This window comes from Notolepis coatsorum (genome assembly GCF_963971535.1).
Source record: "Notolepis coatsorum genome assembly, chromosome: 10".
In the NCBI taxonomy this organism is placed as follows: domain Eukaryota; kingdom Metazoa; phylum Chordata; class Actinopteri; order Aulopiformes; family Paralepididae; genus Notolepis; species Notolepis coatsorum.
In genome coordinates this window covers 65,045,561-65,058,165 of record NC_140174.1, presented here as the reverse complement: position 1 = coordinate 65,058,165, position 12,605 = coordinate 65,045,561, and the positions used below count along the sequence as shown (strand labels likewise).

General features: G+C 43.3%; 1 protein-coding gene across 1 annotated transcript in view; it reads left to right on the top strand.

The window, feature by feature from the left end:
* pcdh15b (protocadherin-related 15b) overlaps positions 1–12,605 on the top strand; it is a gene marked incomplete at both ends in the record, with an annotated part of 695,468 nt that overhangs the window by 583,999 nt on the left and 98,864 nt on the right.

The window sequence follows — 12,605 nt, the reverse complement described above, 5'->3', positions numbered from 1 at the left end:
TTTAATGATACCATACTTATCAATACAGTCAGGGAATTGTACCCCTCAGTTACACTAACGATGCAAGATGTTGCCTAATGCGTCTTGTAGACATGCCTTGAGATCGTAACTGACGCACATCTTGAGAATGTTGTTTGTAGATTTTAGTCATTTTCACACTGACAACAGACCGTTCGAAAGTCAAGGTGATACAACACTTTATATAGAGGAGGGTCTACCCCACCCCTCACTACTCAGCTGAATACGGATGCATGCTTTAGCCCCCTCCCATACTTCCAGACAGGAATGTGGTTTGATTTACTCTTTCAATACATACATTGTCTATCATAACTTTCACTGTTATGTCACTATTGCCTCAATATAGAGTTATAATTTCACTCAATATAGAATATCATATTGCACTCAATATAGAATTAAATTATAATTTACTCTAGAATAATACATTTAAAATAAACAGGGTCAAAGCAGAAATCAGTATTTAACAATGCAATTTTATTTGCTTGAAACAGGCATATCCTTTGGGATGCAAACACTTGCTTGAATAACCTGTGGTGCTCTTTGAATTGAATTGAATTGCAAACTTTATTAACAGATTGCAGAATGGGTACAGTAAACTCAAACGAAACTATTGTTTTATTGCAGAAACAGGTTTACATAGCTTTCATTTCTGCCTATATGTGGGAAGGCCAGGACAGCATACATTAAGAAACATGATTTAAGTTGACAAAAACCTCTGCCGCTACAATCTAATGATAATAAGGGTTTAATAAGTTCCTGTTTCATTCTTGTTCTATATGTCATAAATGTCTGGATACTGTATATCTGTATGTCATGTATGTCATAAATGTTATGATGAATTGAAAATGGGGGACCCTGGTGTAAAAAACTGCTAATTGCTTAGGAATGCTTGTTCTATCAGGGGCCTGTCTGGTATTATGAGGAAAGACCCTCTCTTCAAAACATAAATTAAATATATGTATGATGTAAATGTAAATGTCCTAACCCAACTCCCTCCAATGTACAGTAAATTACCAAGTATGGTTGTCAATATTCCAATGTACAGTTTTGCTTGTACAGTTGTACAGTGTTCCCCCCCACCCCTCCTACCCAACCCCCCCCACCTACCCAACCTCCCCCAATGTACAGTCATGTCAAGTTAAAGGCCAGTCTCAATGAATACAACACCCTCCCTATACATTAACATGTAAATGAAACCACAAAGAGGCGTTGACGGCTAATTGCTTAGGAATGCGTAATCCATTTGTGACGTACATTAACAGCAGCATTCCCGCCAGACTGCAAGAAGACCTCATAGATGTAAATGTAAATGTCCTAACCCAACTCCCTCCAATGTACAGTAAATGACCAAGTATGGTTGTCAATATTCCAATGTAGGGGAGACCGGGGCACAGTGGATCAGAAATCTTATATTTCAGCATTTTTCTGTTGCTGAGATGGGGTTGAATGTAAAAATATATTTGATCCACTGTGCCCCAGTAACGGGGTACAGTGGATCGCTACCTGGGGCACTGTGAATCAGTCCAGATATTATACATAATTTTTTCACAAACAGCATCTTTATTGTGTGAACGAAGCAAAACTTTCATGTACAAATAAGACATGTCAACAATAGACATATCAACCAGACCAACAGTTGAAAATACTGAAACAATATGAAATGTTTTGCTAGTAGCCTATGTAAAACCCAGAACAAGATAATCACGGCAACACCTAACATTGTATTATTTTCATGGTTATAATGAACCAACTGCTTCGAGTGCCTTTGAAGATGTTGCGGTGTCATCTGGGGCTTCATGTGAAATTTCTGGTGCAGGTCGATGAAGTTCTTTGGCTGGTTGTGGAGGTTGTGGATCTGGGCAATAGTATGGCACAGATATAATATATATATATAGTTATATTTGGAATAAAAAATTGTTAAATTGAGGAGTTAATATTGCTGTTAGTCAACAAACAAAGCAACCTCCTTTTACCGGGGCACAGTGAATCACTTGAAAAATGTATCCACTGTGCCCTGATTCACTGTGCCCCGCATGCACTATGTGCAATCATGTGACATTTTTTCATTCATGGCCATTAAGCAGAGAGGACACATGCTCATAAAACTTCATTAAATATCCCTCAAATTACCAACATGTGCTTGGTTTCTTATTTGGCCCCACCCACCCCACCTACCCAACCTCCCCCAATGTACAGTCAAGTCAAGTTAAAGGCCAGTCTCAATTAATACAACCCCCCTCCCTACATTAACATGTAAATTAAACCACAAAGAGGCGTTGACGGCTAATTGCTTAGGAATGCTTGTTTACATCAGGGGCCTGTCTGGTATTATGAGGAAAGACCCTCTCTTCAAAACATAAATTTATACTAGCAATATATACAAAATATACACATTGACTGCTCCATTCGACAGGTTTTAACTGGTTAATTATTTTATTCAGCAACATTGCGTGTTTACACAACCGCTTTACCGCTTTCTTCTGATGACATTAATGGACGTACGTCGGCTTGTTGTTTTGTTCCAGGTAACCATAGTTCTGTATCGTATGGCTCCGCTCGGCGTCACTACTGCACTGTACCTCGCTCATGCACACGCACTGAATAAAAAATTCCACAGTGCACCTTTACATCCCAACATCCGTCTGGCCACACCCCCATCAGCTTACCTACATAAGCAGGGGTGGGGCCACACACTCGCCTCCTTCTTCGCTTTCACCACAAGGAAGTGCCTTCGGTAGATCCCCACTTGACGAGGTTGCTAGTTGAAGAAAGTTGGAAAACAAGAGATACGTTGACATCATATCTTTATTTTCTCTCTCACTATTTTTCGAGAAAATACGGCGATATTGTCTTCGTTACTGGAGTGTCTGGAAGATGATGATCATTCTACACCTCCACCGGTTTTTTCGTATTAGGAGTTCACGCCGCTGACATGCCTCCCAACTACAATCCTCCTTGCTGCGGCTGGATGGGGTAAGACCCTCCAGCAACACAGCTTGACTGTAGGACGCACCGACTGTTGTGAGAAGCGGTGGGTTCCAGGTTTGGTGAGTAATGTTTGCTTGCGAGCACCACTTGTCTGTTAGTGCTATGGGGGCTAGCTGACAATGTTTACGAAAACCGGCCCCAGATTAGGGTCCTTCTGTTCAGGCGACGGCGGAGAATCTTGGTTTGAAGCCCATTATAGTCAACTAGTGGGCCACGACCAGTAACTGGTGATCCCAGGATTCTCTGGACGAGTGGATGCTTCTCTGTCACAGTGTAGGCCCCATCTTTCATATACAAATGAGAGTATACCCTCACAAGGAAATGTGGGCATGGATGTTCGTTATCGGGAGATCCATGTTCAAGTCGGCTACAGCCCAGATGGGACTTGTGCTGGCTCCGCCGGATGTCTGGTAAAATCACCGTTGTAAATTGTGTTGACATCTTTTTTCCTCTTCTCTCTTAAAAGGTGAGGAGGGTTTCAGAACGGCGGCCTGTCTGAAGTGTGGCTTGTTATATCGTTTGTGTACAAGTTCAGGTGGTAGCTGCTTAGCAGATAGCTGCTTAGCTTGCGTGCTAGTTGTGGCCTACTGTGTTAGCCAGTCAGCTGTTAGCTGCGCAGCTGTTAGCTGCGGTATTAGCTCGCTGTGTTTACCAGGCTAGTACACGTTAGCTTGCTGCTATCAGCCGAACGGCTGTTAGCTTAATGCTACACTGTTGAACGTTTTCTGTGACTATAACATGCCTTAAACACTCTGACTACGACGTCATCTTTGACAGAGGATGTTAGTCGAACCTACCCGGAGCCGGCCGGCGAGGACTGCGTCAACAAGGAGAACCGTAGCGGCGGGATGGAGCAGCGACGCTGCCTGTGTCGTCAAACACAGGATGCTGTGTTTACTATCGGTGCCCTGTTAGAGACTGCAGTTCGCTTGATCTGCGCTCTCGGTAGGAAGGTCCTGACCAGACCTTAAAACGCGTCTTCTTCCTTCCCTTCTAAATGTTTTGTAAATAACGATGTTTTCCAAAACGAGTGTTGCTGCACTACATTTAGGATACGACGCGAGTTGTGTGTGAATTGTCTTGTCACTGGTATTAGCTTCTCCATGCAAATCGGGTTGTTTGTTACAGATGTAAAAATGATCTGGTTTGTTGTGTTGAGAAACATCATGTGTGTTCATGTACCGTGTACTCACAACTAAAGGGGTTAAACTAACCTATAAAGCTATGCTTAGTGACATATGAGTGAAGAATGAATTCTTTTCTCAGCCTGTAATGACAATGAACAGTGTGTTCACATATTAACAGGTTTACCTGTTCAACTGGCCGTATTAAGGGTAAGGTAGGAGGGGCATTCCCCCCGGTTCCCTGGGGACTTCCTCACCCTCCTCTCAGACATGTTGTTTACAATATATTGTGTCACTGTGTGGTGGGATACGATGTAACCCTTGGCTTGATTGCTGGGGTTGTGCTAAAACTGCTTGAGGAACTGTATTTTCCTAAAAGAAAAGATTGTTTGGTCACTTTTCGTGTGTGCTTGGCAAGGCCTGTGGCCGATACTAATCGAGAATTGTGTATTCTCTCATTATGAAAAACGGCGTTCCTCTGTAGAGTGTATTGCCATTTTTTGTGGTGGTAAAGGGTTGTGTGTATCTTGTGATCTACAACTGGGTTGGGTTGGCCACAGAAGCACATGTGTAAGTCTGGTACCGGGGCTCTTAAGGGGGCCCTCTCTATTCTGTGTTTTTTCCTTAGTAAAAATCAGATAGCAGGTTAGCACATGAGCTGTGTGAAGCTGTTAGATGCTTCATGTAGCTGACTATGACTGTGTCATACTCTTTTTTGTCGTTACATCGTATCATGGGTGTGGGGTCGTAAAGGGGTGAACTGGTAATCCTTTCCTCCCCTTCTTTGATGGGCAGGGGTTAAGACCTCCTGTCCTTCAAGGTTCCTGTCACGTTGCTGTTCGGCACGTTACAGGGTAAGGGGGGGGGGTGAGTTTCCTGGTCCCACGCCCTGGAATATTGGGCGTGTGCACCGCAGAAATTCCCTCGCCACAGAGTATGTCACTGTGCGCGTCTCTGTTGGTAAGACTTCCTTGAACTGTTCAGGTCCATATGATGGATCTGTTTCAGGGAGGGGTCAGGGCTCCTCCTCACGAAGCTCCTACTCGGGCCTTCTGTGAGTTAGGACTCTCCTTCCATGTGAGGGAGCCTCCTCAGAGTGCAGAGCCTCCTCCTCAGATTGTCAAGGTGAGTAAAACTCCAAAAAGGAGTCCTGCTCTATTGTGTGTGTATTCGATTCAATTTGATTATTGAGTGTGTATGGGTTCAGTGCCTCCTCTTCGGAGAGCCCTAAAACCAAAATTTTACATGGCTCAATGTTGCAATATATTCTTTTCAATCTATACAGCTCGCGTGGGAAGTCTCTCTGGGGATTTCCGCCTCCTCCTTATGGGAGGGTGGTGGGATGTAAAAATGTAAACAATTTTTACCCTCAGCCTGTGTCACGAGGGATTCATGTCAGTCTGTGTTCTTACTTTTTTGAATAAAAAGAGGAAGGTACATGAAGCACGACGGCTCCGTGTCGTTCTCCCAGGCGACTTGGAGGAACAATGTTTGGTGTCTTGCTAGACTATCCATTGATGTGTTTGGGTCTGGACGCATACATAGTGCTGGCTCGGTGTGTTTCTGTTACAGGATCACACAGGGGCTAAGTGCGCCTTGGTTGCTTGTTAAAACAGCGTTTTTATAGGGCAACTGGGATGGGGTTTTGTCTCTTCCGAGCGCCAGTTTACTAGGTTGTCTCGATGAATTCTCGTCCATATCTGGGGGATGTTAACGGAATAGATCTGAACATAGGGGTGGGCCACTGAGCACGGTCTAAATGAGGGCCGTCTGGGTGGCGCCCTCTTTTCATGTTTTAGATCGACACGCATACCTACCCCCTCTCCTGGAGTGGGCATGTCGGCGTGGTTAGGACACGGGACTGGTCTGGTCACGCTGGTCCAGGTCAGTTAACCCGTTGTCCGCCGGGGATGCAGATCTGCTGTTCTGGTACCCCGAGGGACTTGTGCTTTTTTCGGGGGGGAAAATGCCAGGTCGGTCCGGGTGTCACAGGGTTAGGCACTATGGAGACCCTTGTTGGGTACATATTGTACTCTGCACTGTCGTAATGGCTTACGGCCATGCCAACCTGTACACGCCCCGATCTCGTCCGATCTCGGCCGCTACGCAGGTTTGGTCCTGGTTAGTACTTGGTTGGGAGACCGCCTGGGAATACCAAGTGCGGTGTGCTTGGGGCTGGTTCTCCATTATTTTCGCTCCTCTCTCACGCGTGGCGAAGAGGGGGCTGTTGGGGTGGTATTGGACCTCCTCTGGCAACCCTGTGCTTCCCGTGCCGCCGGGCCCGGTCCGAAGTAATGTTTCGTCGACCCGTAGGCCTGGAATAACCCTTTTTTGAAAACTGAAACACTTGTACTGCGGTATAGCCAGTTATGCCCGCAGGTGTGTTTTGGAGTTTTTTCTTGAGGGGTTATAGGAACAACCACCGCATAGGGTAACGACAAGGTGGTTGATTCCCTGGTGTGTTGGAGCAGTGTCAACTCCCGGGTTACCCGGTTGAGTGTGCCCCTGCACGTTCATGACGTCTGCCAATCATGTCAGCCTTCTCTGCCTCAACCCCTCTGGGTGGGTTTTTTTTAATGGAGGCTTGGTCATGCAACAACGCCAGCATACGCCCCTTCCGCCGAGGGGGCTGTTCTCAGCTAACTCCTTTGGCGCCTGTCTCGTCCGCAGTGCTCCAGGCTCAGGTTACAGCCTGTTGCCTGGTTTCCCCGGTGCGCTGCCTGCTTCCGTTGGTTAACCTTTTTGTGTGCTTACGGCCATGCTGACTGCCTGTTCTGCAGGGTCAGTGTACCAGGCGGTGTGCTATTGGGGGGAAAGGGCCCGCTCTTGGAGGGGCCTTATCCGAATACGCTGGCGATGTGGGGGGCGGTGTCACTAAGTGACCGCCTGGTGGGGTCTTGATGCCTGGCGTCATTGACCTCTCCGGGCCCCCGTTTTCCAGGGGATCCAGTCCCTTCAGTGGGTCTGGGTCTTCCTTCGCGCTCCGCTGCTACGGCCTTGCCACAGGGTTGGGTTTGTTCTTGACCCCGTGATTCTGGGGGCAGTAACGAGGTTGTTCCTTCCGTTCGTTCCCGGGTGGCATGCGGGTTGTGCGTGTGCACCCCTGCTTATGTAGGTAAGCTGATGGGGGTGTGGCCAGACGGATGTTGGGATGTAAAGGTGCATTGTGGAATTTTTTATTCAGTGCGCGTGCACAAGCGAGGTACAGTGCAGTAGTGACGCCGAGCGTCACCAATACTCACAGAACTTGGTTATAGCCATAACCTAACGGTAAATTCCATTCCTGCATAAACGCGGATCATTGTTCAGCATTCCTAAGCAATTAGCCGTCATTGTAATTTAAAGGTTTAGAACGTCTATTCACATATACGCCTGTAGACATATGGTATGGTATTTATTTTAGACAACAAAACATATACAGATCGTTACATACAGTACAGTACTGTAGGACGTTGTAGCGTCCGTCTAATGACTTTGCGCCTCCTGGCGGCATAAAACAGAACAGCAGCCTGGGTTCCTAATTAATTCCAACGACGTGATATCACTGTGCGCGCGTCGCGGCAAAGCGTCCATGAAAACTAAAGGCTTCATCTGTATAAATTATTTGTTCATGATTAGTTCATTATCTACAAATACCTTATAAAGGTCTTATAACTGAGTGTTATTATAAAGTGTTATCACTTTATTATCTAAACATGGTAAGTTAGAGTAATTCAACAACAACTAAAAAGTTAGCATTGTGTTCATTAATAGCTATGAAGACAGTAGAGTTTGAGTACTTTTGACTGTGATACATCACATTTGCCGGATAGGTCTGACCGGTCTGATCTCCTGTAATAATGAAACAGCTTACAGAGCAGAAGTCTCCTCACTAGTTGAGTGGTGGTGCTTATAACAACCTAACCCACAAACATCTCCAAAACCAAGGAGATGGTTATTATATGGACAGAGTAGAGCTACACTGTAAAACCGAATAAGTTTCCAGAACTTAAAAAAATTGACGTAATCCCATGCCTCAATTTTTTTAAGTTGATAAACTCAAATGTTTTCAGTTGGCTAAGACTTACAATTCTCAGTTAAGGCAACAAAAACATTGTGTTGCCCTCTCCAACATTATGGCAATGTTAAAATTGAAAATATATATATAGAAAATATATATAGAAAATAAATACATGCATGTTATAACATGTACATACAATGTAATGTATATTACACATTTAATCCCACTGGTCACAATAGTGTAATAATGTTTGTTATAAGGCTCTGAAAATGTTACTGAATGATGTATCAATGTATTTCCAGCAAATATTGAAATAATAAAGGGTCTCAATATGTGCAGTGCACATGACCAGAGCCGTTTACATCCTGGCTGAATTACTCAAATTTGTATAGTGTGGTCATAGAATGAGCAAACATGTTGACGGCAACTATTGTGACCATTGGGATAACACAGTGTATCTATGTACAGTACAGAATAAAATGTATAGATTATCTGAAAATTGTCAATCCGCTTGGCACATGTAAAATCACAAACGTTGTGCTGTATATTGGGTCCTGCCAATGTGGAACCAAAATACCAATCCACATTACATGCTATACAGCTGGCAATACTGTTAATAGTGCACATACCTACATATGGAAATGCAGCTGTATTTGCTCCATGATGTATCATGGAACAAGATGGTGTTTTCATTGAAAGAGTTAGTCAGAATGTCAGAGGCACCATCCGTCATTTAGAGCAGGCTATGTTTGCAGAATGATAACTAGAACACTACAGTACTCTGTACTAAGAACACTATACAGTACACTAACTATACTGCCCTGTCAAGGCAGACCGCAGTAACTTCCAAACAGTGAAACTGAGAAAAATGGCTTTAAAGTTTTTTGACTTGCCATCCAAAATGTGTTATAGGTAGATAGATGATAGTACCCAGATTTAACATGTATTAATGAAGTAATCTTTAGGCATACAAAAATATGACGTAGTTATTTTAATTAACCCCAAAAAAGCAGATACTACACTCTGCTGCATGATTTCCTTAAATAATTATACAGGTAATGTACAGGCAAAGTGCAGTAACTTCAAATACAATGTTGTTTTCCCTCCAGCTTTCATAACTTCACCTAGCCATTTTATTTGGATCATCATCATTCCAATATATTCAGGTATTAAATTTCATTTTCAAAATGGCTAGGTTAAGTTATGAAAGCTGGAGGGAAAACAACATTGTATTTGAAGTTACTGCACTTTGCCTGTACATTACCTGTATAATTATTTAAGGAAATCGTGCAGCAGAGTGCAATATCTGCTTTTTTGGGGTTAATTAAAATAATTATGTCATATTTTTGTATGCCTAAAGATTACTTCATTAATACATGTTAAATCTGGGTACTATCATCTATTTACCTATAACACATTTTGGATGGCAAGTCAAAACACTTTAAAGCCATTTTTCACCGTTTGGAAGTTACTGCGGTCTGCCTGGGTTTTGAGTGTGATTTTGTAGTTACTGCAGTTTTTAAAACCCCATATCTCCAAAACTGAGCGACATTAACATCTGAAACTTGGTCACAAGATAAAACATTTATTGACAAGGTCAATTTCACTCATAACTAAATTTTTACTTTTTTCAAGTTACTGCGGTATACTACTGCCTACAAGGGCTCAAGGATACAGTCCCACTCTCAGCATACAAGATCGATGGTCTGCTGCTGCTGACTCCCAAGCGATTCATTCAAGTGAAACGGAACTGAGTCCAGCTAATGGTGAATAGTTATTTTATTAATCAATTATTGTGTCTTTATTCACTCTAGTTGTGTAATTGACCAGTTCATATTCTGTATAAGTTCATATTCTGTATATGTTAATAATAACGCTTCTGTGTTGCGTTTATGGCTCCTGGTATATCGCCTTGTACTCTGTACTGAGAACACTAACTCTACCACTGCCTACAAGCAATGGAAGCAGTCAGAGCAGAGTGGCATTTATGCCCATTGCCTCCTATTGTTCCTCGAGACACAAACGTTTGGGACTTGGATGTTGCCTTTGAGATTCTGATAAACTCTTTCAACTCTAAAACTTACTTGGATGAAATTACAATAATGCCAGCTATAGACGGTTAAGAAAATTCGAACTGTAAAACTCTCAAATGTAAACATATTACATAAAAAATAAAGAACAAGGTACATTGAGTAGTTTGGACCTATTGGCTGAACATCTGCAAAGTAGTACAGCAACTTTTGAAGGTATTATTTTGACATGACAAGACATTTCAGATGAGTTTCTATAGACACACTTTTGAGGTGTTGGTAAGTGCTTTGGGGTAGTGCATAGATTAGTCCAAACATTACAGGAAGGAATCACCAAATCTGGGGAGGCTGATCATGATATGACTTTCAATGACAATAGAGATTGTCACAGGCTGGTAGTGAACTGGACTTGTGTCATGATCACTGATTACAGTAAGGAATATAAACTCATCTGAAAGAAGGATGTGGGGTGAGGTATTAATTTCCTTGTCATGTCAAAATAATACCTTCAAAAGTTTAATGCAAGAGCGGTCAGGTGACGTAGCGGAGATTGCGTTCGTCACCAACGCTGGAGACACTGGATTCGCGTGTTCGAATCCAACTCCCTGCGTTGTCACCAGCTTGGCTGGCCGTTCACACTAATACAATTTGGCAGTATTAGGGGGTGGGGAAGCTGGCGGGTGGGAATCTGGCGTTGTGGACAGCGATGCCTACAGGTCAGGTCTCGGCGCTTGCTAAGCGGGGCAGGACTTGGTGGAGATAGCGTGCCCTCCCACGCGTTACACTTCACCAATGAGAGCCCTCGCTGCCAAGTGAAAAGACGTCACTGGCTGTCGGCGCATGTCTCGGGGGAAGCGTGCGATCGACTCGGGACGCCCTTATACCGACTCGTAGGAGAACATGCATACAGCACCAGGTAGGGGAGGGGGGGGGGGCGATTGGCACAACGACTAATTGGGACGGGGAGAAAATCCATTGAAAAATCAGAAGAAAAAAAAATTATTGCATCATCAAGTCATTCTTGAGAGTCTGCAACCTGGGCGACAGTTTACCAGCTTCTAGACCTAGTAAAATCTTCTGAATGAATTCAAAAGTGTTGGTAAGTCCCTTGGGGTAGCTGAGGTGTAGTGCATAGATTAGTCCAAACATTACCAGGAAGGAATCACCAAATCTGGGGAGGCTGATCATGATGTGACTTTCAATGACAACAGAGATTGTCACAGGCTGGTAGTGAACTGGACTTGTGTCATGGTCACTGATGACAGTAAGGAGGGCCACTGCAACACCCTGAAGCTCTGGCTCATCAGGCGTGTCCTGAAGGAATGAAAGAGACATAATAATCACAAGTAAATCCATGGTTTCTACAAAGTGCAGCAGAAAGCTAAGTATATGGAGTTGTGTTTGTAAGTTGTTTATATTTTAGTTAGAAATTTTTTTTTGGTGAGAAGGTTATTTTTATTTAACCAGGTTAGTCCCGTCGAGATCAAATATATCTTTCACAAGGGAGACCTGGAAGGAAGGAAGACTGATACTTAGCATTTTGATTAACTGTTCACTTAATATACAGTTGTACTGTAAATTATTTTCACTCGGACTCACTGTGCAGGTTTTGAAAAATCCAGCGACTTCCTCATGCAGATACACAGGCAGGGCATGGAGAACAGTGGTACGCCTGGTGTGAACATCATGGATTTCCTATTAAGATGTAAGATTAAGAAGAAGAAAAAGAATTGTATTATATGGAAATGTTTACTGAACAAAGCGGATTTTAAACAGTCCAATCAGATATGTCCACAAATAACATGTTCACATCTTTAATGCAATCAGAAAAATGGCAAACACAATGGTGGACTAATTGTAAAATTCAAAAGCTCATTTGAATCATTGAACCTGTTCAATGTTACAGAGGTTCGACCTATGACATGTATAATAATCTATTCACCTGTTCATCGTGGATTTTTAAAATGTGAGCCAAAGCATCTGCTGTGTTCCCAGTTTTGGACGCCTTCTGTCTGAATAACGTCATCAGTCGAGGAAGATGGCGGTCAAGCTCAGCGTAGAATGTGTTGGGCAGGTTCTGGTTGGTAATCAGCTGGAACTCTGCATACACCTATATTTAAAAACAGCAGGACAATATAGTATATCAACATCAATTAGTCACTTCAACTTGGTGGATCTCTTACTTTGTTTGGTTTGGGCTTCAGAGCATGACGGCGGGATTTCTGGTCAACCATGTCATTACATGCTTTGCGGAATCGGTCGCTGATGACTAGCTCGCGGGGGCGCACAGAACACACACGCAGATGCGCCGCTAGAGTATATAAACCAGGCTTAAGAATCACAAGTTTCACTTTAAAACACACAGAATGTGCCAAATGTTAACACAGGAAAGAGAGAGCTGATCTATCTGTTTAAATAACTGTATTCTAGAAGTCAAAGAAGCTG